The sequence below is a fragment of the Convolutriloba macropyga genome, chromosome 6, assembly GCF_964194025.1.
Source record: "Convolutriloba macropyga chromosome 6, txConMacr16.3, whole genome shotgun sequence".
Classification (NCBI taxonomy): domain Eukaryota; kingdom Metazoa; phylum Xenacoelomorpha; order Acoela; family Convolutidae; genus Convolutriloba; species Convolutriloba macropyga.
This window is the reverse complement of record NC_134473.1, coordinates 28,952,459-28,974,939: the sequence shown is the minus strand read 5'-3', so window position 1 is coordinate 28,974,939 and position 22,481 is coordinate 28,952,459. Positions and strand designations below refer to the sequence as shown.

At 34.8% G+C, this 22,481-nt stretch overlaps 1 protein-coding gene across 1 annotated transcript in view; it reads right to left on the bottom strand.

Moving 5' to 3' along the window:
- The window catches only part of LOC142341610 (alanine aminotransferase 1-like), a 34,163-nt gene extending 14,430 nt beyond the window's left edge, over positions 1 to 19,733 (bottom strand). Inside the window, exon 1 of the mRNA XM_075392697.1 lies at positions 19,508 to 19,733. The gene's annotated coding sequence lies outside the window, so the exon portion shown is untranslated. The remainder of the gene's footprint in view (positions 1 to 19,507) is intronic.
- Positions 19,734 to 22,481: the final 2,748 nt, after the last annotated feature.

The following is a 22,481-nucleotide window of genomic DNA, read 5'->3' as shown; positions in this document are numbered from 1 at the left end:
ACACTTAGCTTACGGATTGGATACTTTCACGACAAGAAATTCAAATCGTGGTTCGCAGAAACCATTGGATTTGATATCTATTTGAGTGTTTTGATCGGTATGGGTACTTCTCTTGGCGAAAATTTCACCTTGCATAGTCTGAAGTCAGGGCTCCACATTGACATCATCTAACACTCATTAATCAAGATGGCAAAAAACCACGGATTTCATATTGTCCGATGTACTCTAACCACATTTTGAGCAATGGAAAGCATGGGTTACTTTAAAATCTCTCCGCACGTGCATGTTGATGAAAATTTCATGATGTTTCATCGATATCTAAAAGCAATTCTATCTCTAAATCCTGATTGAGGCCAAATGTTATTTTTTCAAGGGTAGTGCGTTAAGCCAGCCGGACTCTCATTTTTCGATTGCCAAATCTAAAGAACAAGCCAATGTTCCATGGATAGCACTTTCCATAAGAAACATATTTGCTGGAGTCTGGTCATGCTTTTCTTTTTTGATTTTCTGAGAATTTTTTCTTGATGACGCTCTGCTTCTGCAGCGCTATGATTTTGTAGCGATTCAAAATTCCAAATGTTGCACTCACTTTCGCTTGCCTTTCTTCAGGTAGAAGATTTCTTTTTCCATGTTTTTTAACCGGAAGAGACAAAATCATCCGATATTTAAAACAAATAGTCTTAGGAATACATTTCAATTCATTTGCAGTCCATCTGTAAATTATTTTTACATATTTTGATAGGACACCTTACGGTGTTTGGCAAGTTTCCTGATCTTGTTGGAAAAGTTCATACACGTTTCTGTCATAGCGTTCTGGCAGTCCTAATAAGAAGCAATAAATCAGCCACCCAAAAACAATGACCTTCAAAAACGTAAGCATCTTATACTGAAAAAAATTTGTTTTGTTTTTTTGAAAAAACAAAAGAAAATGAAAAAAACAAACTCCAGTTTTGAAACGAGATGATATTTGATTACATTATTACAAAACGCATCGCAATTTTAATTGAGCTTATATAGCACAATTTTAGTCATCCAATGCTACCGGCCACAGTACCGTTATATGCATACCATTTACGAGTAATCTTCAAGCATGTTAATGAGAAGAAAAATTGCCATGGCTACTGGACCAACTTGTGTTGTTATTTCCGGAGATTTCATTACCCTTTTATCCTTGAAAATGTCTGATGGTGTCTAACAAATTTTTTTTACCTCCTTGTAAATTGAGGGACAAACTTTTTTGTTGTTTTCCAAATCCAAATCTATTTTCAAACAGTTATGACCATTTTTGGCATCAATCACGATTTTTGTTACTCAATGGTAATCCCGATTTCATTTTGAAAACTGTTTTGCATAGATTGATTGAGGAGGAGTTATATGATGTTAAAAGTTGTATCCCTTCCCCCGCATCCCAACCAAATAGGCTATGGCTCCCATTTGTTTTCAATGAGGCACATTGTGGTTCAGAGCCTAACGTTGCGGCGTCTCTAGGACAATTTTTCCCATAAAAGGGTGCTTTTGTTGTATAAGAGTGAAGAGTACAGTGCAATTTCTTCTTTTGACAATGACCTGATCAGATTCTGATACAACACTGCCCCTTTAATTGTCTGATCTTAAAGCATTGGATATCTTGCCAGACACCATTTATTTCTCAAAGGATTGAAGTTCATCACCCCCTTCTCAATTTCTATTTATTTCATTTAAATTGTTCAGAAGTGCTTTTGCCTCAAAAAACAAGTTGTCTCATTTTCACTTGAATAAAAGATCGAGTCTTCAAGACAACTTTTTTTCCTTTATGCATCGTTTGCACTTTTCATATTGCTAGAAGTTAATGAGGCATTATCATTGTGCTATTCATAGCGTCTCCAGTCTGCAGCACATCCTTAAGCGATGTGAAGATTTTGTTCCTAACTTTGGCAACTTTGAAGCCTATTTGTCTTAGTGAGGATTATGTTCCTAACTTTGGCGACTTTGAAGCCTATTAACTTTCCCTTATGGCGAAGAGGATGGTGCTCCAGTTTATTTTTTCTTGTAAATACTCCCGAGAGTTTCTATTTGTTCATCTTGGAAATTGTTCCAAGAGACTAATGGTTCCGGGTTTGCCGCCCTTGAGGTTTCAGGGGTATTTTTGCGCTGTTTTGTGAAGGTCATTCTTTGTCACTACAGTGTTTGCAAATGAAGTTTAGAAGGTGATTGTTTATAGTTGAGAGGCCATTGCATCTGATATGCAAACAAGGACCGCAAACGTGGAGCCAAGCTCCACAGTTTCGGAGGTGAAGAGAACTTTTAGAGCAGTATTTATCCTACATTGTCCTTGGGGGGCTGTTCATAAAGTAAAAATAAAACTATGAATAATATTGACCTCAACAACATATCACAATATGCAGACACAAGGTAAACAAATAATTACCGTACAAAAATAAACGAATACCGTCTGGACAGAAGAAAAAAACTTGCTAGCAAAATATACAGTGAAACGATTGATGCAAACATTTAAAATTCGAGCCAGCTCATGTATTGTAATTATTTGTTTGTAACTTTTTTATTTGGTGTGGCAATTATTTTAGGGTAGAGGACAATAAGCGTTTGGAAATTATTACATATGATACCCAACAGAGCTCGGCAGTTCTCAATTAGTGGCGCTCAAAGAACCCTGCAACAATGCACACTGATTTCAAATTGAGGGGAGGATAATCATTAACTCCATTGGAGAGGTCAGTTAGGTTAATTCCGTGATATTAGTGGATGGTTTTTTTCGACTGCGCTGTATTCAATATTGTTTATTTTGGTTGTACGAATGACTAAATCTTAATCCTCCATTCCGAGGCATGATAAGTGTGGCAAATTGTTTTGTCAGCTGCCGAATTTTGAAACAATATCGTCTTGTTCAAGCATGTATAATCAACTTCAATCACATGCAAACATGCACGTGGGCAAATCACGAAACACAGCGTGTATATTTATGTTTATATATATATATATATATATATATATATAAATATATATACAGATAGTACAAAACTATCAAAGATAAACTAAGATTTAAATTGTGGTTTGATTAATTTATATGGTGTTTTAAGATAACATCCGTCATTTTAAATTAAGGTGTAGATTGTCGTTTTGACGTCGGGACGCTGGTGCATTGGTCGCACGCCATTGAGGCAGTTTATGCGGCTACCCAAGAGGTGGAAACTAAGTTTTATTGTAATGCATGGAATAACGTCTGAAGATGATCCATTTTTGTGTCGCTGATTCCTTCTGCCAGCCTCTGCATTTTTATTGCCGCTGACGTGCTAGCACCCGCCGTGCAACAGAGGACAAATGGACAGGTGGCCTTCTCGAATTCATTTACTCTTTGTTCTATAGAATCCATATCTATTCGAGCGTTGTCATAAGGGCGTTTTTGGCAACAATCAGAAACAGTGCTTGATTACGATCTTCAAGCAAAAGCGTCGTCCAAGAACATTGATAGAACTTTCGATGACAATCTTATGTCTAAGGCAGATTTTTACGTTTCCACCAGTTAATTGGAGACCTTGTTTAACGCATATCATTATACTTGTACCTATTATTGTTCTTAAGATCTCGCAAATTGTACGAACACCCGGGGCGTTTATCGAGTGCAATCAGACGACACGCGCCATAAGAATTCACGAAATTTTGTTGCTCAATGGTAATTCCGATTTTAAGTTAAAAACTTTAGCATAGATCGATTGAGGAAGTGTTGAATGATGATAAAAACTGTCTCCATTCCCCTGAATCAAATCCAAATGGGCTATGGCTGCCATTTGTTTTCAGTGCGGCACATTTTTGTTCAGAGCCTTTAATTTTTTCAAAATCAGAAGGATGGATCGGCAAATACTTATTTTTCAGATAGGTTGCGACGTCTTTAGGATAAATTTTCTCCCGCAAGGGTGCTTTTGTTTGTATAAGGTTGAAGAGTACAGGTCAATTTCTGCTTTTGACAATCATCTGATCAGATTCTGATACAACACCGCCTCTTCAATTTTCTGATCTTTTAAAGCATTGGGTAACTTACCAGATTACATTTGTTTCTCAAAGTTTTGAAATTCATCCCTTTTTTGTTTTCTAATTAATTCATAAAATGCTCCTGAAGCGCCTTTGCCTAAAAAAACAGGTTGTCTCATTTTGACTTTAATAAAAGATCGAATCTTCTAGACAACGTTTTTTCCTTTATGCATCGTTTGCACTTTTCATATTGCTAGAAGTTAATGAGGAATTATCATTGTGCTAGTCATAGCGTTCTGGCAGTTTTAATTAGAAGCAATAAATTAACCACCCAAAAACAATGACCTTCAAAAACGTAAGCATCTTATACTGAAAAAAATTTGTTTTGTTTTTTTGAAAAAAAAACAAAAAATTTGAAAAAAAAACAAACTCCGGTTTTGAAACGAGATGATATTTGATTACATTATTATAAAACGCATCGCAATTTTCATTGAGCTTATATAACACAATTTTAGTCATCCAATGCTACCGGCCACAGTACCGTTATATGCATACCATTTACGAGTGATCTTCAAGCATGTCAATGAGAAGAAGTATGGTCACACTGTAAATTGGCATGGCTACTGGACCAAATTGTGTTGCTATTTCCGGAGACTTCATTACCTTTTCAACCTTGAAAATGTCTGATGGTGTCTAACAAACTTTTTTTACCGCCTTGTAAATTGAGGGACAAATTTTTTTGTTGTTTTTTAAATCCAAATCTATTTTCAAACAGTTATGGCCATTTTTGGCATCAATCACAATTTTTGTTACTCAATGGTAATACCGATTTTACTTTGAAAACTGTTTTGCATAGATTGATTGAGGATGAGTTATATGATGTTAAAAGTTGTCTCCATTTCCCTGCATCCCAACCAAATAGGCTAAGGCTGCCATTTGTTTTCAATGAGGTACATTGTGGTTCAGAGCCTAACGTTGCGGCGTCTTCAGGATAATTTTTCTCATACAAGGGTGCTTTTGTTGTATAAGATTGAAGAGTACAGTGCAATTTCTTTTTTTGACAATGACCTGATCAGATTCTGATACAACACCGCCCCTTTAATTGTCTGCTCTTAAAGCATTGGATATCTTGCCAGACACCATTTATTTCTCAAAGGATTGAAGTTCATCACCCCCTTCTCAATTTCTATTTATTTCATTTAAATTGTTCAGAAGTGCTTTTGCCTCAAAAAACAAGTTGTCTCATTTTCACTTTAATAAAAGATCGAATCTTCTAGACAACGTTTTTTCCTTTATGCATCGTTTGCACTTTTCATATTGCTAGAAGTTAATGAGGAATTATCATTGTGCTAGTCATAGCGTTCTGGCAGTTTTAATTAGAAGCAATAAATTAACCACCCAAAAACAATGACCTTCAAAAACGTAAGCATCTTATACTGAAAAAAATTTGTTTTGTTTTTTTGAAAAAAAAACAAAAAATTTGAAAAAAAAACAAACTCCGGTTTTGAAACGAGATGATATTTGATTACATTATTATAAAACGCATCGCAATTTTCATTGAGCTTATATAACACAATTTTAGTCATCCAATGCTACCGGCCACAGTACCGTTATATGCATACCATTTACGAGTGATCTTCAAGCATGTCAATGAGAAGAAGTATGGTCACACTGTAAATTGGCATGGCTACTGGACCAAATTTTGTTGCTATTTCCGGAGACTTCATTACCTTTTCAACCTTGAAAATGTCTGATGGTGTCTAACAAACTTTTTTTACCGCCTTGTAAATTGAGGGACAAATTTTTTTGTTGTTTTTTAAATCCAAATCTATTTTCAAACAGTTATGGCCATTTTTGGCATCAATCACAATTTTTGTTACTCAATGGTAATACCGATTTTACTCTGAAAACTGTTTTGCATAGATTGATTGAGGATGAGTTATATGATGTTAAAAGTTGTCTCCATTTCCCTGCATCCCAACCAAATAGGCTAAGGCTGCCATTTGTTTTCAATGAGGTACATTGTGGTTCAGAGCCTAACGTTGCGGCGTCTTCAGGATAATTTTTCTCATACAAGGGTGCTTTTGTTGTATAAGATTGAAGAGTACAGTGCAATTTCTTTTTTTGACAATGACCTGATCAGATTCTGATACAACACCGCCCCTTTAATTGTCTGCTCTTAAAGCATTGGATATCTTGCCAGACACCATTTATTTCTCAAAGGATTGAAGTTCATCACCCCCTTCTCAATTTCTATTTATTTCATTTAAATTGTTCAGAAGTGCTTTTGCCTCAAAAAACAAGTTGTCTCATTTTCACTTTAATAAAAGATCGAATCTTCTAGACAACGTTTTTTCCTTTATGCATCGTTTGCACTTTTCATTTTGCTAGAAGTTAATGAGGCATTATCATTGTGCTAGTCATAGCGTTCTGGCAGTCCTAATTAGAAGCAATAAATTAACCACCCAAAAACAATGACCTTCAAAAACGTAAGCATCTTACACTGAAAAAAATTTGTTTTGTTTTTTTGAAAAAAAAAGAACAAAAAATTTGAAAAAACAAACTCCGGTTTTGAAACGAGATGATATTTGATTACATTAATATAAAACGCATCGCAATTTTCATTGAGCTTATATAGCACAATTTTAGTCATCCAATGCTACCGGCCACAGTACCGTTATATGCATACCATTTACGAGTGATCTTCAAGCATGTCAATGAGAAGAAGTATGGTCACACTGTAAATTGCCATGACTACTGGACCAAATTGTGTTGTTATTTCCGGAGACTTCATTACCCTTTTATACTTGAAAATGTCTGAAGGTGTCTAACAAACTTTTTTTACTGCCTTGTATCTTTTTACTGCCTTACTTTTTTATCTTTCTAAAATCAATTGAGGCATTACTATTTTGCAAATCATTGCGAATTCAGTCTGCAGCACATCCTTAAGCGTCTTAGTGAGGATTATGTTCCTAACTTTGGCAATTTTGAAACCTCTTTATTTCTGCTTATTATTGCGAAGAGGATGGTGCTCCCGTTTACGTTTCTTGTAAAAACTCCCAAGAGTTTATATTTGTTCCTCTTGGAAATTACTCCAAGAGACTCACGGATCCGGGGTTGCCCCAATTGAGATTCCAAGGGTATTATTGCGCTGTTTTCTGAAAGTCATGCATTGCATGTTCACTACAGTGTTTGCAAATGATATTTAAATGGTGATTGTTCGTAGTTGAGAGGCCAAGCTCCACAGTTTCGGAGGTGAAGAGAACACTTAGAGCAATATTTTTCCTACTTTGTCCTTGGGGGGCTGTTCATTATGTTAAAAATAAAACTAAGCATAATGACACACTATGCAGACACAAGGTAAACAAATAGTTACCGTTTAAAAAAATGAATACCGTCTTGATGGAAAGAAAACTTGCTAACAAAATATACAATGAATTGATTGATATAACAATTTAGAATCGAAGGAAACGGTGCCGAGTCAACTCAGGTAGTGTATTTTTCAAATTTCCAAATTGGTTATTTGGTGTTGCAATTATTTTACGGTTGACGACAATAGGCGTTTGGAACTTATAACATATGATATCCTACAGAGCTCAGTAGCTTGCAATGAAGTGGAAGCAAGGTTAGTGGCGCTCATTGAACCCTGCAACAATGCATACTGATCTCAAATTGAGGGGAGAATACTCGTTGGTTAGGTTACATTAGAGAGGTCGATTACGTTAGCTCCATGATATTAGTGGATGGTTGCTCCAACTGCGCTGTCTTATATATTTTTATTTTGGATGTACGAATTAATGAATTTACTTTTTGCCATCCAAGGCATGATATTTGCGGCAAATTGCTTTGCCAGCTGCAGAATTATGCAACAGTATAGTCTTGGTCGCCCATGTACAATCAGCTCCAATCACGCGCTAACATACACACTGGCAAAATCACAGAAACACAGCGTGTTTATTTTTATTTATATATGTATATATACAGATAGTAAAAAAAACTTTAGAGATAAACAGAGATTTAAATCGTGGGTTGATCTTTTTATTGGGTGGTTAAAGACAATTTTCGTCCGCTTTAACTATGGCTTCAAGTGAAGTTTTATTAATGGGACTCCGGCGCAATGATTGCAGGCCACTGAGGCGGTGAATGTAGCTACAGAAGAGTTGGAAACTATGTTTTGTTGTGATGTATGTAATCACGTCCGAACATGATCCAGTTTTGTGTCACGGATTCTTCTGCTATTCTCTGCATTGTTTTCGACGCTGACAAGCTAGCTCCCCCGTGCAAGAGAGGATCAATCGACAGGTGGCCTTTTCGACTTCATTTATTCTTTATTCAAGCTTTATATTTTATATGTTCTCTTTATATTTATAAGTATCTGGTATGATTTTAGGGCAAAAATATACGGGTTAAAAAATCGTGGTTGTATTAGGTAATACTCACGTCTCACTATTACAAGATTTTTAAAGCCTAGCCATATTCTGCTTCACAGCAAACATTGCTCAATTTGTACATTTGACTGAGAAATTTTTATCAAGAGATCGCATTGTTTAATTAGACCAGGGTGAATTCAGACAAATTGCGGAACAATTGAATCTGAAAATAACAGGAAATAAAATCTTTAAAACTGTTGCCTAATTTGAAGGTAATCGCTTGGTTCGAGACTGGGCCAAGAAACGTTTCTCACGGCAAAACGCTCACGTCTTTTAGCAATGAATGCGATGAGAGCGGTGAAGTTTTGCAAGATTTGCGGATTTTAGCGGTAAAGATTTTGTTTTCACCGCATTCACCGTATTTCTTACAAAAAAACTGCCGTACACGGTTTAAAACCACTCACCTCCTACATGCCAACAACATCTTATTCCACCGCAACATTTGTCACCTACTTCAAGGATAATTTCTGCTGATCTTTTAAGATAAGCGTTGAGTTTGGCGGTGAGTATTTGGAAGCTTTGAGATATTAGGGGTGCAAATTTTTTAGGATTTTTTAAAAACTTCGTAAAATTAGCGGTGAATTTAGAGGTGATGTTTAATAAAAATTGTAATTTTTAGCGGTGAAAATTTTTTTTTAAACCGCATAAGCAGTGGAAAAAAAATTCACCGCAAAAAATGTTTTTTACTTAACTTCGACAGCTCATTTGTCTGCAACAACTCGTTTGACTTCGACAGCTCATTTGACTGCCTATAGAACAGTCGCTCCTTCTTTTTCTCTCTATTTTCGAAAACTAACTTCTTTGAGCTTGAAGAGTTTGAATGTTTTTATTTAATTTTGCTACTGTTCGCCTCGAGAATTCCAGCGTGAACAGTGGCAATTATTTTACATAGCAAAGCAAAACTTTCGAAGAAGGCTTTGTAAAAGCTTTCAAGTACCTTCCTTCAAGCTTTTATTTGTAGGATGTGAATTTCTTATTACTATATTTCATTTTCTGATTAACTAAGCGCTACTCATAAGAGCTTTTGATATAGAAACAAACCCAGGACCTGTTTTAACATACAATGAGTCCATCAAAATGACTCTAAGAAGAGAGTCGGAAATAAAAAATAATCATCTAAATGTACAAAGCATTCTTAGCGTGAAAGAACAACTACGCACTCTAGTCCACGATCTTGGTCCTAACCGCATTTTTTGTTTCATAGAGAATGATTTTGTGGGTTTGATGATATAAACGTTTTCAGTCCTGACAAAAAGGATACTGTTGTTTCTGAGCTGACACTTTTTTGCCGGCCAGGTCAAAAACGAAAAAAGGTGGTGGATTTATGGTGCCTAATCCAAATGTGTTGTCTCCAGAAATTCGTAATGATTTGAACATTTTTACGGGGTAATTTGAAAATGTATCGGTCTCATTGAAAAAACCAACTTGTCCATCCTTACTAGTGAATGTTGGTCAACTAATTCTCTGCTATTTTGTTTATTGGGGTTATAGGTATAACCCCAATGAACAAAATAGCACCGAATTTTTAGACCAACTTGCAAATAACATTGATAAGGCAATTGGCGAAAAATATCCTAAGAAGTTTTGTTACAAACCGCCGCAAATCCGTTATATTACAAGATTGCAATTCAGACGAACTAAATCTTCATAGAGTTTTACCACAAGGTTCCGCTATTATTTAACTGTTCATACTGTTCCGCTATTATTTAACCTATACATTAATAACATGGCAATAAGAGTTGACAATTAAACTGCATTTTTACAAAATGCTGCCGATACCGTTATTTTAACTTTTGATACCTGCATTGACAAAAACAAAACCAAGTTGGAGTATAATGCAAACAAACTTATTTTGTATTTTCATGAACATCACCTCGCAGTTAATACCTCTCAAACTGAATTCATGATTTTTGGTAAAAGCAAAAGAAAAGATTTCAATGAACAGAAAATTATAGATTTATTTCCAATAGACGAGAAACGTGAAAAAAAAATTTAGGGGTTCACATAGACAGCAATTTAACGTTTCAAAAAGAAGTGAAACATGTCCCACAAAAAATGGACCGATGAATAAAAACAATTTATGCTATTAGAAAATCAATTCCACAAAAACTATTGATACTCGTCTTAAATGCCCTGGTATTAAATCACTTGCACTACTCAGCACTTATCATTCACGCAATTGAGCAAAATTGAATAATATTATTTGAAAAACAGCTTAACTGGTCATAACAAGCAACCTTTTTCAGACAAAAACTTGAATCTGTTCAAGATTTTGAATGCAGTCGGAATATACTCCCCATAGAATTCTTTTTAAAAACAAAAAGATTACAATACTTTTGGAAAATAAAAAAAACACTTACGACCTGCTTTTTCACCAACATCGAGACGTCCCTTAATTACCTGGAATCTTCATGAGTCTATAAGGACAAAAATTGTTCTGGGACCAAAAATTTTGCTCTACTAAAATACAAAACTCGTTAGCGATACTAGATTGGAATGAACTACCAAGTGAAATTAAAATCAAACAAAACAAAGAAGTTTCCCCAAGCAACTTAGAACTTTCTTCTGCTTAGCTTACAAAACGAACATTTTTTGTGGAAGGTTACTTGTTCAACATGACGTGACTTTAAGTTTGGAAAAATGAATTAGAGCTACTGTTTACGGATTGGGTTGACATTAAAAACTTAATTAATTTTTTAATTTCATATATGCGACATAATTTGAATTAACTCAAAATTTCTGTTGTAATATGTAATTAATAAATCCATTTAAATAATTACACTGCCGGACTAACATCAATTGTATACTCCTTGATATGGCTTGGAATTCAGTGTTTTTTCACCGCTTCCATTGCATTGAGCCAAATTTACACATTTAATTCAAATTCGCCCGAAATCTTGCATCTTTTAGCAATCAGCGGTGACAGCTGGAACCGGGCAGCGATGACTCATTGCGTCCTTATACGGAAGTGACGTCATTTCTGTTTTTAGGAACAAGCGTCTTGTTAAAACATTCTAGACGACGGAAATTAACCAACCAGTTGTTTAATATCAATTCTCGGTGGGTAAAAGATGAATAGTTTCAATACTTTACATTTAACTGTGGATCAAGTTCAGAAAAATTTAGCAAAGCCTGTCCCGGAGTCTCTTATTATCGAATCATATCAATGGGTAAGTTATATTTCCGCCTATTTCGTTGATAATATTCTTAGGAGGATTCATGCGTAATGTTTGTGATTCTTGATGTTACTTTGGGTTGAAAATAACAGTAGTTTTCACATAAGTTTTCTTCATGATCCTTGGCGCACTAAAATGACTCTACCGAACGCTCGAAAGACAAGGTCCGCATCCAGCAAACAATATCAATTGCTACACTGAATGCAACAATTGTAGCTGCAATCACCAAAAAACAGATTTTGACAATAAGATTTTATATTAGCGCTGTTTTCCACCTCTATGTTATTTTATAAGATTGCAATTCCCTGTGTTTGTCCTTTCAGTTCTTCTGGCCAGATTATTGGAATTTTGAAAATTCAAACAGCGTTTGTTCTTCATTAATGTGAGTTTGTTCGTGAAGTTTTTGCAAATTCATTTGTTTCTGTTTCGTTATCTCAATACCTGAATTAGCTCTGATCTCCTTTTGCAATATCCAATGACTGTTTTTGCATTGATTTCTGGTTAAATATTCCTTTGAAAGGATGCAAATTGCGGTTACGGTAATTGTTCATCACACGAGCAAATTGATCTCATGTGAATTCACCCGAGACGCATTTTTTAAACGAAGAGAATTTTAGAGTGTCGCCGATTTGTTGCCCTTCATTGCACTTCTACCACAACTCTTGCCAATTTTTTTAGCAATAAATGTCTTTCACCACAACATCTTTTTGACCATGGTTTTATAAAGTTTCTTGTAAATATCCAAACCTATATATTGTTGCACTTTTGCCACACATTTGACCTTTTCAGTTTTTTAAATCAAACTTCAACAATTGATAAAAGTTGCTTAGTTATATATCTCCAGTTTTGCTCTGTGTCGATGGTTTGGATTGCCGCGTGGAAGTTGAAGTGGGTTATATTTTGATTGTAACTTTTATTTTTGCAAATCGTCTATACTAAATACAGTGAGGCCTTTAGAAGATAGTTAATAAAGTGTTCTGTGATATAAATTTTCTTAGCAATGAGTAAATTTTCTTGAGAACAATGTCGTCATTGCGTTTTTCTTACGACAGTAATGAAAGGCGATAGAAATCATATTCATGCCGCATATCTCTTCTGATACTTAAACAGGTCGAGAATAGCCTGAACATCCTCCAGTAAACCATTAATCTTTGATGATGTTGAATAAAGAATTTCCGGTGGTCACAGATATTACATATCCTCTTGAGAGCGAAAATGACAATAGGATACTGAAAAGATAAATCCAAACAAAAAGTTGTTTGCAGCCTGGAATATTTTTGCCTCATATCCTATGTTACGCGAAGCTTTCTATTTTTCGCAGCATTTCTATGTCTTAATGAACAGCTGATCTTACAAGCATTGAACTGCCGCGGTTAAGAAATTGTCGTTTTTAGACGTAAGTTAACTCTCAGCATTTTTGGTTAAGTTAGAGAAAAACGACAAATATTTTACGTTTGTTTTCGTATTTTCGATATGTTTGAATGCAACTATAAGATAACAGGCAAAATTTTCGGTTTATTTAGGCGGTTTCCAACCAAACGAAGCCATGACAGTTCTAGTAGGATTTACAAGTAAAGTCAGTGAATCTTGATGTTAAGTTGGTTTGGTATAACAGAATTTTGCGAATAAGCTTTGTTGTTGGTCGTTGACGCTCTAAGATGACATTGTTAAACCCATAAAAGACAAGGACTGCATCCAGCAAGATTATTCCCAAATCTCAAAAATTGATAGCAAAACTTTCAACAAATTGGTAGGAGCTTATGAACTGTGCTCTTGGAAATTTTGGTTTTGTTTAGCTTGAGCAATATCAATTTTACATTGACCGGAGCAATTGTAGATGCTATCAGGTGAAAAGTCAGACTATCACAATAGAAACTCATCTTGCCACAGATTCCACCTGTTTGTTTTTTGCTGATAAAAAAGTCCTGTGTGTTTTAGTTCAATTATTCAGGCCAGTTTATTGAAATTGTAAATATCCAGCTTGCGCTTTTTCATCGTATATTTTTCTTTGTTATGCTGTTGCGAATTCAGTCGTCTCTGATCCATTATCTCAATAACTGAATTGCACTTATCTCGTTCTTCAATATCCAATGCTATGGTTTTTTTTTCATATTTTTTATTTAATCTATACCTTTGAAAGAATGCAAAATGCGGCTGTAAAACTTTTGCTTTCTTTTGCACTTTTTCCACAACTCTTGACAACTTTTGACTACTACATTTCACCACTCATTTTTTTAGGTATACTTTGACCATTGTCATAAGATTTATTTCAAGAATTCAGACTTAAACATCGGTAGACTTTTTTTTACTAACAACGTCTCAACTTCGACTTTTTTCAGTTTTATTAATAAAATTTCAACAAATGCTAGAAAATTTTAGTTATATCTCCAAAGCTCTATTTTGTATATATTGTTTATTTTGCGATGTTGAAGTTAAGGAGCGTTATATTTTAAATTATAGCGTTGTATTTACGACTGACTGTGTTATACTTAAAAAAATTGAAAAAAACATTTTATAAGATAATTGACGACTTTATGTCGTGATCTTAGATAAATTAATGACATGCGATACAAATCATAATCATAACATACCGTATACCGCTTTTGAAACCAGAACAAGCCAAGGATTCTGCAATACACTATTTGTATTCTATTGTGCTGACCAAAGAATTTCCAATAATGGCTGTGTTGTTTCCAATATTACATTCTTACTTAAGAACAAAAATGAACCTAGTACACTCCGAACGAGGACCAAAGAAAATTTTTTCTCAAAAACTTTTTTGCTCAAATCCTTTAGCATCGTTTCCTTTTGTTAATGAACACCTGAAATTCCAGGCATCGTACTGCCGCTGTTCCAAAACCGTTGTTTGTAAATGTAAGTAAAGTTCGGTGTTTTCGGTTTGAGTTGGACGGAAACGACGAAAACCTTTACGTGGTTTTTGCGTATTGTTGATATATTTGGTCGCAAATCTTAGATAATGGTCAGTATGTTCGGTTCCCGATATTTGTATGATGGGATTGAAACCACAAGATATCACGAAAAAATGACTTATGGACTTGATTTCATATTATTGTAATAATAAGGTGAATTTGATTTCTTAAACTGAATTTCCATCATTATTCACACTTTCTTTTGAATTTGTATCGGGATTATCGAACAAAAAACTCGTATTTAACCACCTATTTTTATCAATTGGGTAAAAGAAACTCAATCAAAAAGCGATGCTTGAGAGCAGTTAGCCATCGGAACAAACAAAAAGCCGTTCATCTTAACGCATAAGTCACACGCACCTTAAACATTGCAACATTACTGACTGTTTCAAACCATTAGTTTGCTTACACAAATAAATCATTACAATGTCGATTTTGGATGAATATCGAAAATTTTTTGGCGATCAACCACTTTTCAGTGAGCTAATCAGTGACCTCAAAGGAGAGATACAAAGGCTCGAAAATCAGCTTTCTCAGAAGGATGACAGAAATACCCAACTTGAGTCTATGATGAATGTGATGAACAACTTGCACAGAGCTGACATGACAGCCATTGTGAATGAAATTTATAACCTCAAGGAACGAGTCCTGGCAAACGAGATATACTTGAGCAAAGATACCATCATCTTTCACAACCCCCGGTAATTGAAAATGAGGACCTCACATCAACAATGGTAAACTTCTTCAACGACGTTTTTCACGCAAACCTGGTAAGAGCAGACATTAAAGCTTGTCATTTTCTCGGACCTCCGTCAAATGCACCAGCAATTATAAAATTTGTGTATTTCGCGAATAAACATTTCATCTGGTGGTCTAAGAAAGTATTGCGACAGATTACGAATAAAGCAAATCAAAAACCGATATACCTCTCCGAAAGATTACCCGAAAAATGTAGTCAAATTCTGAATGAGGCAAAAGACTTAAGATTTTTCACAGTGACCAACAAAGCAGAGGTACAGGTAAAATGTCCAGGAGCAAACGGAAAATCAATTTTTCGTCCAGTAATTAATTTCAACAAACTCTATAATCTGAAAGACGTTGCAAAAAAATTTCTACATCAGTCGAAAACAAAAAATCTTCAAAGAGAAGGACAACAGACTCAAATGGGTCTTCACCAGATTCAAAAAATCCATCGATTGATTTGAATGGTCGTGAAAATTAAAATCTGGTTGGTGCAAGTTAAAACATGTTATAAGGCTCTTGGTTGTTTCTAATTTTATAATTTTTTTATAATATTTTGTGCTTAAATCTTTGAGTTATTTTCACCAATTACTATGAAACAATTGGAGATTTTTTGTTTGAATGTTCGGTCAATAAATGAAAACTTGTCAAAACTTTTGAATTTTTTGAATACCTAGAAATTCAACCTGAGGTTATAGTTTTAACAGAAACATGGCAAAAACAAAGTTCAGTTTTCAATAAAATTGAAGATTACAGAGAGTTTTTTCACTCAACAAACAAAATAAGGCAAGTGGGGTCCCAATTTTCATTGCAAACTCTATCTCTAGCTTAGAAATTAAAACCTATAAACCTCTGTTTTGATAATCTAGTGATAGAAATTTCTATGGGCAATTGTAAGTTCAGAATTATTGCTGTGTACAATTCGCCGAAAAATCAGGTAAACAAGTTTCTCGACGATCTTGATTCTCTATTCGACTTTAATAAAAGTTTTCGTTCACCATGTTATTTTGTAGGGGATTTCAATATAAATATTTTGGAACGAAATTCAACGACCAATAATTACATGAACATCTTAGACTCCTTCAATTATCAAATCCTAAACCCAGATAGACCTACAAGAATTTCTAGGAATAAAGAAACTTGCATCGACCACATTCTGTGTAATCAGTCAATAGTTTCAGGAAATACTAAAATAATAGATTGCGCAGTAAATGAGCATTTACGTATTCTGCATACAACTGATGTAAGGCTTGCTTCATATAAATAACACAACAGAAACTTTTCGGCGTGACATTGGAAAATACCGTAATGATGATTATCACTGCACGGCACTTTTCCGTCTTTTTTCTGATCTGAAAAATTTGAAGACGAGGAAACTACAGGAAACCTTCAGGAGCAATTCCTAAAATTCCATGACTGTCTTGTTGATGTTATTAACAAATACTATCCCGAGAGAAAAGTTGTTCTCAACCTAGAGAAAAAAAGAAAAAAATTGACACCTGAGTTCAAGAGAGAGATAACAAAAAAAACACATATTTCTCAGAAAATGGAAAACTAGTAAAACTTCTGAGAACAGGAAACTGTACGAAAAACAGAGAAACAAAGTATTCTCTATTATGCGAGCTGAAGAACATCGTAGAAATGCTGACCAGATTAAAGATCTTATGCGAAATAAATGTACAGCTTTTTTCAAGTACATCAATTAAACGAGTTCCCAATGAAATAATTTATCGCTTAAGGACTTAGAAAAATTCAACAATTAATTTGCAGATATGGGAGAAACAATTAATAGAAAAATACCAAACAGTGCCCGGCTAACATCTTGTTTCAACTCGGACAAATCAATATTTTTACGTCCTACGGATGAAAAGGAAATATATTCTCTCATTGCCAACCTAAACTCCTCAAAAAGTTGTGGATTTGACGGAATAAATAACGAACTCCTCCAAATGTTCAGCCCTGTTGTTTCTCCTTTCTTCGCAAAATTAGTGAACAAAAGTATGTGCTCCGGTATCTTTCCAAACAGTTTGAAGATAGCTAAAATTACTCCACTCTATAAAGGAGGTTGTATGCAGAATACTTCATCATATCGTCCCATTTCATTGCTCTCTTCGCTCAGAAAAGTTTTTGAAAAAGTCTTATATAGTCGTTTAAGTTCTTTATTTGAAAAAAAAACAACTTTTTTTCTCCCTGCAAATACGGTTTTAGGAGATCTAGAAATACTATACAGGCTGTCATGAAGCTTACCAAACTTGTCAGAGAAAACCTTAGCAAAAAAGAAAAGGTTGCATGCCTTTTCTTAGATCTTTCAAAAGCATTTGACACGGTGGATCACAACATACTTCTAGACAAGTTAATTGATTACGGAATCCGTGGTGTTGCAAATGATCTGGTAAGTTCTTATCTGCGTAACTGAACTCAATTTGTGGAAATTGACAGAAAACCATCAGCTTCAAAGGAAGTCAAGATTGGTGTACCACAGGGTTCTATACTGGGACCCCTTTTGTTTTTAATTTATATCAATGAGTGGGAACAAATAGCAGTAGACAACAATATCGATTTGACCCTGTTTGCTGATGACTGCACTATCACTGCATATGATAAATTCGATGCTCTGAACGTACTCAGAATAGAAATACCAGAGATAAAAATATGTTGTGAGACAAATAGGCTTCAATTGAATCCAATCAAATCAAAAACCCTTATTTTCTCAAGTGCAAAAAATTGTCCCATATCCTTGAATAGTGAGTTTCCTTTTAATTTTTGTTGAAGTACGAAATATTTAGGAGTGATTGTGGATACTAGGTTAAACTTTGAAGACCATAAATCCTATGTTTGTCGAAAACTCTCAAAATTGTGTGGTTTCTTGATATACACTTAAAAACGTCTCAACCATGAGCATAGAATAATGTTTTATAATTACAATATTAAACAAATCATTCAATATGGCCTGATTATTTATGGGCCACTTCAAAAAGTACCTTAGAACCTATATTCATAATAAAGAAAAAAAATTTTATGAATACTTTTCAATAAACCAAAATCACACAGAACAAAAACACTTTTCCAAAACAGTAGGATTATAACGGTTTTTGAGCTATACGTAAGTAAATTATGAAAGTATGATTGGTGCAATTTTCAAACATTAAAGAAAAATTTTTCGAGGGATTTTGAAGGAAGAAATTTGCGATAAAACAAGTGTTTTTTCTTCAGTCTAAAGCTTCAAAACAGATATCTACAAGAATCACCTTATGAACGATGTTTACGACTTCTAAATAAGTTATGCGAACTCGAGATTTTAACTGAAATAAAAACCAGTCTTAACGATTACGAAGTGAAAACAAAATTGTTAAGAACATTTCGACAAATTTTTTCATGGGTAACGATCAAGCATGGGACCTTTTCTCGTAAACTTTGCTGAGCTCGTTATAATTTGTTTCTCCTCTTCTATTATATGGTACATTTGATCATCTTTCGCAATTCTGAAACCATATTAATTCCTAAAGAATAAAGAATATTAGCAGTTCTTGCTAGATTGTATGTTGTTGACCATAGATAACTCACTTGGAAATATTCATTTGTCTGGCAGTTTTTTTTTGTAAATGGTTCTTCAATAAACTGTTCTGCTTCTTCTTCAATCAATTGATCATTTTTCCCTTTTTGGCAAATTTTCACTTTTTTTACTATTTTCATTTTTTGACAAATTTGTAACGTCAAACAAAATCCACTTCCGTCCTACCCAACGTAAGGATAATCCTTGCAGGTCTGTTGTTCTTTGACTCTTCCAGGGGAACATTTTTTTAAATGTCTATATTTTTTTGTTACGGTTCTTTTATGGGCAATTCTAATAAATGTTTTGGAGTTGGATAATACAATTTTACTTGTGTTATGCGAAAAAATTTTAAGCAATAACGCGTTGTCTGCAATAAAAAAAACATCAAATTAATTTCATCATCAAATTGTTGTACGAAATTATTTGCCTGCGATCTAAAACTCACCTTTGCACTATAGGCTTTCGACAATCAGCAAACACGAGCAGGCCCAGGACATGCTGCAAACGACCCTTACTCTTCGATGATATTGAAAATCTTCCGATCGTTATCATAGTTTTGCTATTAGTTCATATTTTTCCAACAACAAAAACAGTATACTGCAATCAAGAAACCAATCAAAAGTTTTCCTAAGGTCTAGAATATAATGGTCTTTTCTTTCGAGTGATATTTCGACCAGGCCAAAATGTGACAAAAATAATAGAATTACTAACCGGTTTTTTCTCTTGCTGCTCAATTTAGAGTCCGATCCGGAGACAAAGTGGTCCGTTCAATACTTTTCAATTTAATCAGATTTCAATTGTCGACCGTCTCTACTGTGGCCTGTTCTGAACAGAACTCATTTCGTATGTTTGAATGGCTAAACAATAAGATAAACAAAATCTAAATTATTCAAGTTCTTAGTATACATTAACAAAACGTATCTCGGTTGGATTGCTCATTAAACAAAGCATTTTTAATATTTACATTTTATCTTATATATTTTTGTATTGAATAAACATTTTATCTTGGTCGTCTCTTGTAAGCACTGTATATATAATTGAACTGCTGAAGCGTAATAACAATGCATATGCAATTTTTTTTGTTCGTCAAACTGATCGTGCAATTAATGAAAGGTCCCGAAACTATCTGAACGCCCAGGACATGAAGGCGATGGCAATTCAGAGCCTGACTATTGGCTTCTGGATCCAGATTTCATCGATGGTACATATGTCTCATAAATTTGAGTTTGCGCGCTGCGTGCTTATTTAATGTTAATTTCGCAAGCCACAATAAGAAATAATTTGACCAGTCATTTTAATAATCTGTAGGCATATACTCAAGCGTTTATGAAAACACCCTGGTCGAATGTCCTCCCTAAAATCCTCCCATTTTGCCATTTTGTTGTAAGATTGGGGGGGGGGGGGTAATTTTTTATGGGGTTAAATTGATGTCAGAGTGCGGGGGTATTATGTTCAGAGGGGGTAAAATGATGTAATAGTTGGGCTGCATTTTCCTTAAAAAGACCTCCCATTGCAGCCCCACTCTTACATCATTTTGGGTGGAAAAATTCGAGCCGGGCAGTTAAAAGTTGTAAAGTTTAACTAATGCTAAAATTTTTTATTGTAAACACTCAAAAATTATCAAGCCGAACCACTGTTTGATGAGGAAAAAACAACAATGGCTTAAACCCAGGATTTCCAACAAAAAAGCTGTTACTGACTCGATTAGGGCAAAATTAGTCGGCAGAAAGATGGCACCCTAATAAACATACTGGCCTATTCGCGCTCTTCATTGCTTCCCCATGACTCAACATAATTGCAAAAAAATACTTCCTATCGAATTCGGAGTCTTTCAAGAAAATGCTATCATCTTACAAAACAACAGATTATCAATAAAAGCTGCAACCTCAAATCTTTGAACTGCAACAAAGTCTTTGCAAAAAACCGAGATGAGGCAATGACTAATACTTTGCAGTCACATTCGCAGCTATATAGCATAAAAGATTTTTTTAACAAACCCACCCTAACACACAACCACCCACATTTAAACACCACACATTTTCGTCTTATCAGTCTGGAGACTACGCATACTTCGATCTTTTCGATCTGGCCAATGCCCATATTTTGCCCTATTCGATCTGGCCAATAACCCTTATGTTTGTCAGCTTGGTGCTGTTCAATTCCCACAGTTCGGTCTGTTCCGTCTGGCCAATACCCGTTTTAGCTTTGTTCGGTCTTTGCAATACCCACATTTCGCTCTGATCGATCTGGCCAATACTCATATTTTGATCTGATCGATCTGGCTAGTATCCACATTTCGGTCTGTATGATCTGGCCCTTACCTAAACTTTGTCTTGCCAATATCCACAATTTTGATCTGTTCAATCCAGCCAATATCCCATATTTTTGTTGGATCGTCTCGAGAAAATCTGGCTAATCATCTGGCCGTAGGTTTGTTTGGTCCGGCCAAAAATCTGAGCAAAAGTCTGTTCACTCTGGCCAATGGTAACCAAAGTCTGTTTGGTATGGTGAAGGGTAGTCAAAGTCTGGTCAATGCCCCTTTGTGGGTATGGCCAATCAACCCCCTCTCGGCTACCCAATTCGGTGTGGCCAACCTCTATCTTGGGTTGCGGACCTCATCCTAGCGACAGAGGTTCAATTTAGCGGTATTTTTGCGGAATTTAATTATTTTTATTATTTTGGATGCTTCATTTCACAAAATTTTGAAATGTAAATTCTTCCTCGATTCTTGAAGTAAGATGCTTTCATTCGATTGACAAAAGCAGCTTTTTCAAAGAAAAACGCGCTACTTTGAATCATAAGACATTATTTGTGCACATGGAAGTTAAAGTTTGGACTCATATACTGGAAATGTCTGCTCATAGTCGCATTAATTCGATAAAAGCGTGAGCAATATTTCGCAGGAGGAATCGCATATTCTGAATAAACAAGGATGGCAGATGGTCCGAACAGAAAGAAAAAGCAGAACACTAAAACACAGTTTCCTATTTTACAGAGGAGCGCTACTAAAACACGAATTAGAACACTAAAGAATTTCGAACAATCTGTCTTATTAAATATTTTTTGCTTTAAAATGTTCGAATTGAATCGATCGTTGCGCGATGCTTTATATTGCTCTCCCGTGCAGTAATTATGAAACTCAAAAAGAATGGTTTAACAGCAGCAAAATGTGGCTTCAAGTTTTCTGCGTCAAAAAGATTTGGTGAGAGTAATTAATAGCGAGAGTATAATTAACATTTTCGTCGTATGCCAAAAATTTGATTCAAAAAACCATATAACCTCTGAGAGCATAATTCTGGATGCTAAACCTTATTGCAGGAAAAATTCTCATTTTTTGTTCCGACCCTCTTGAGGGGGGAGGAACTATATATTCAAATGGTTTTTCTTCAGTCAATTTTGACCGATCGATATACTTATCGTACAGAGTTGTGAGTGGTATCATTAAAAAGCCCCTCTAGCCTGGAATATGGAATTAAAAAGATTTTTAAAGCATTTCGTTTTGTGAATAACAGACGGATTTCCGTTGTTTTAATTCACATTTTCCGGAATTTTCTCTAATATTTCGTCAATTTTGCTAAAAATTGTAAAAATTGTTAACAATAGTACTGTTAATTTTGTTTTCAGAAACCAAAATTGTATTGTTGACTATTTTGATTTAATTTTGCTGGCTAAAATTTTGGTTAAA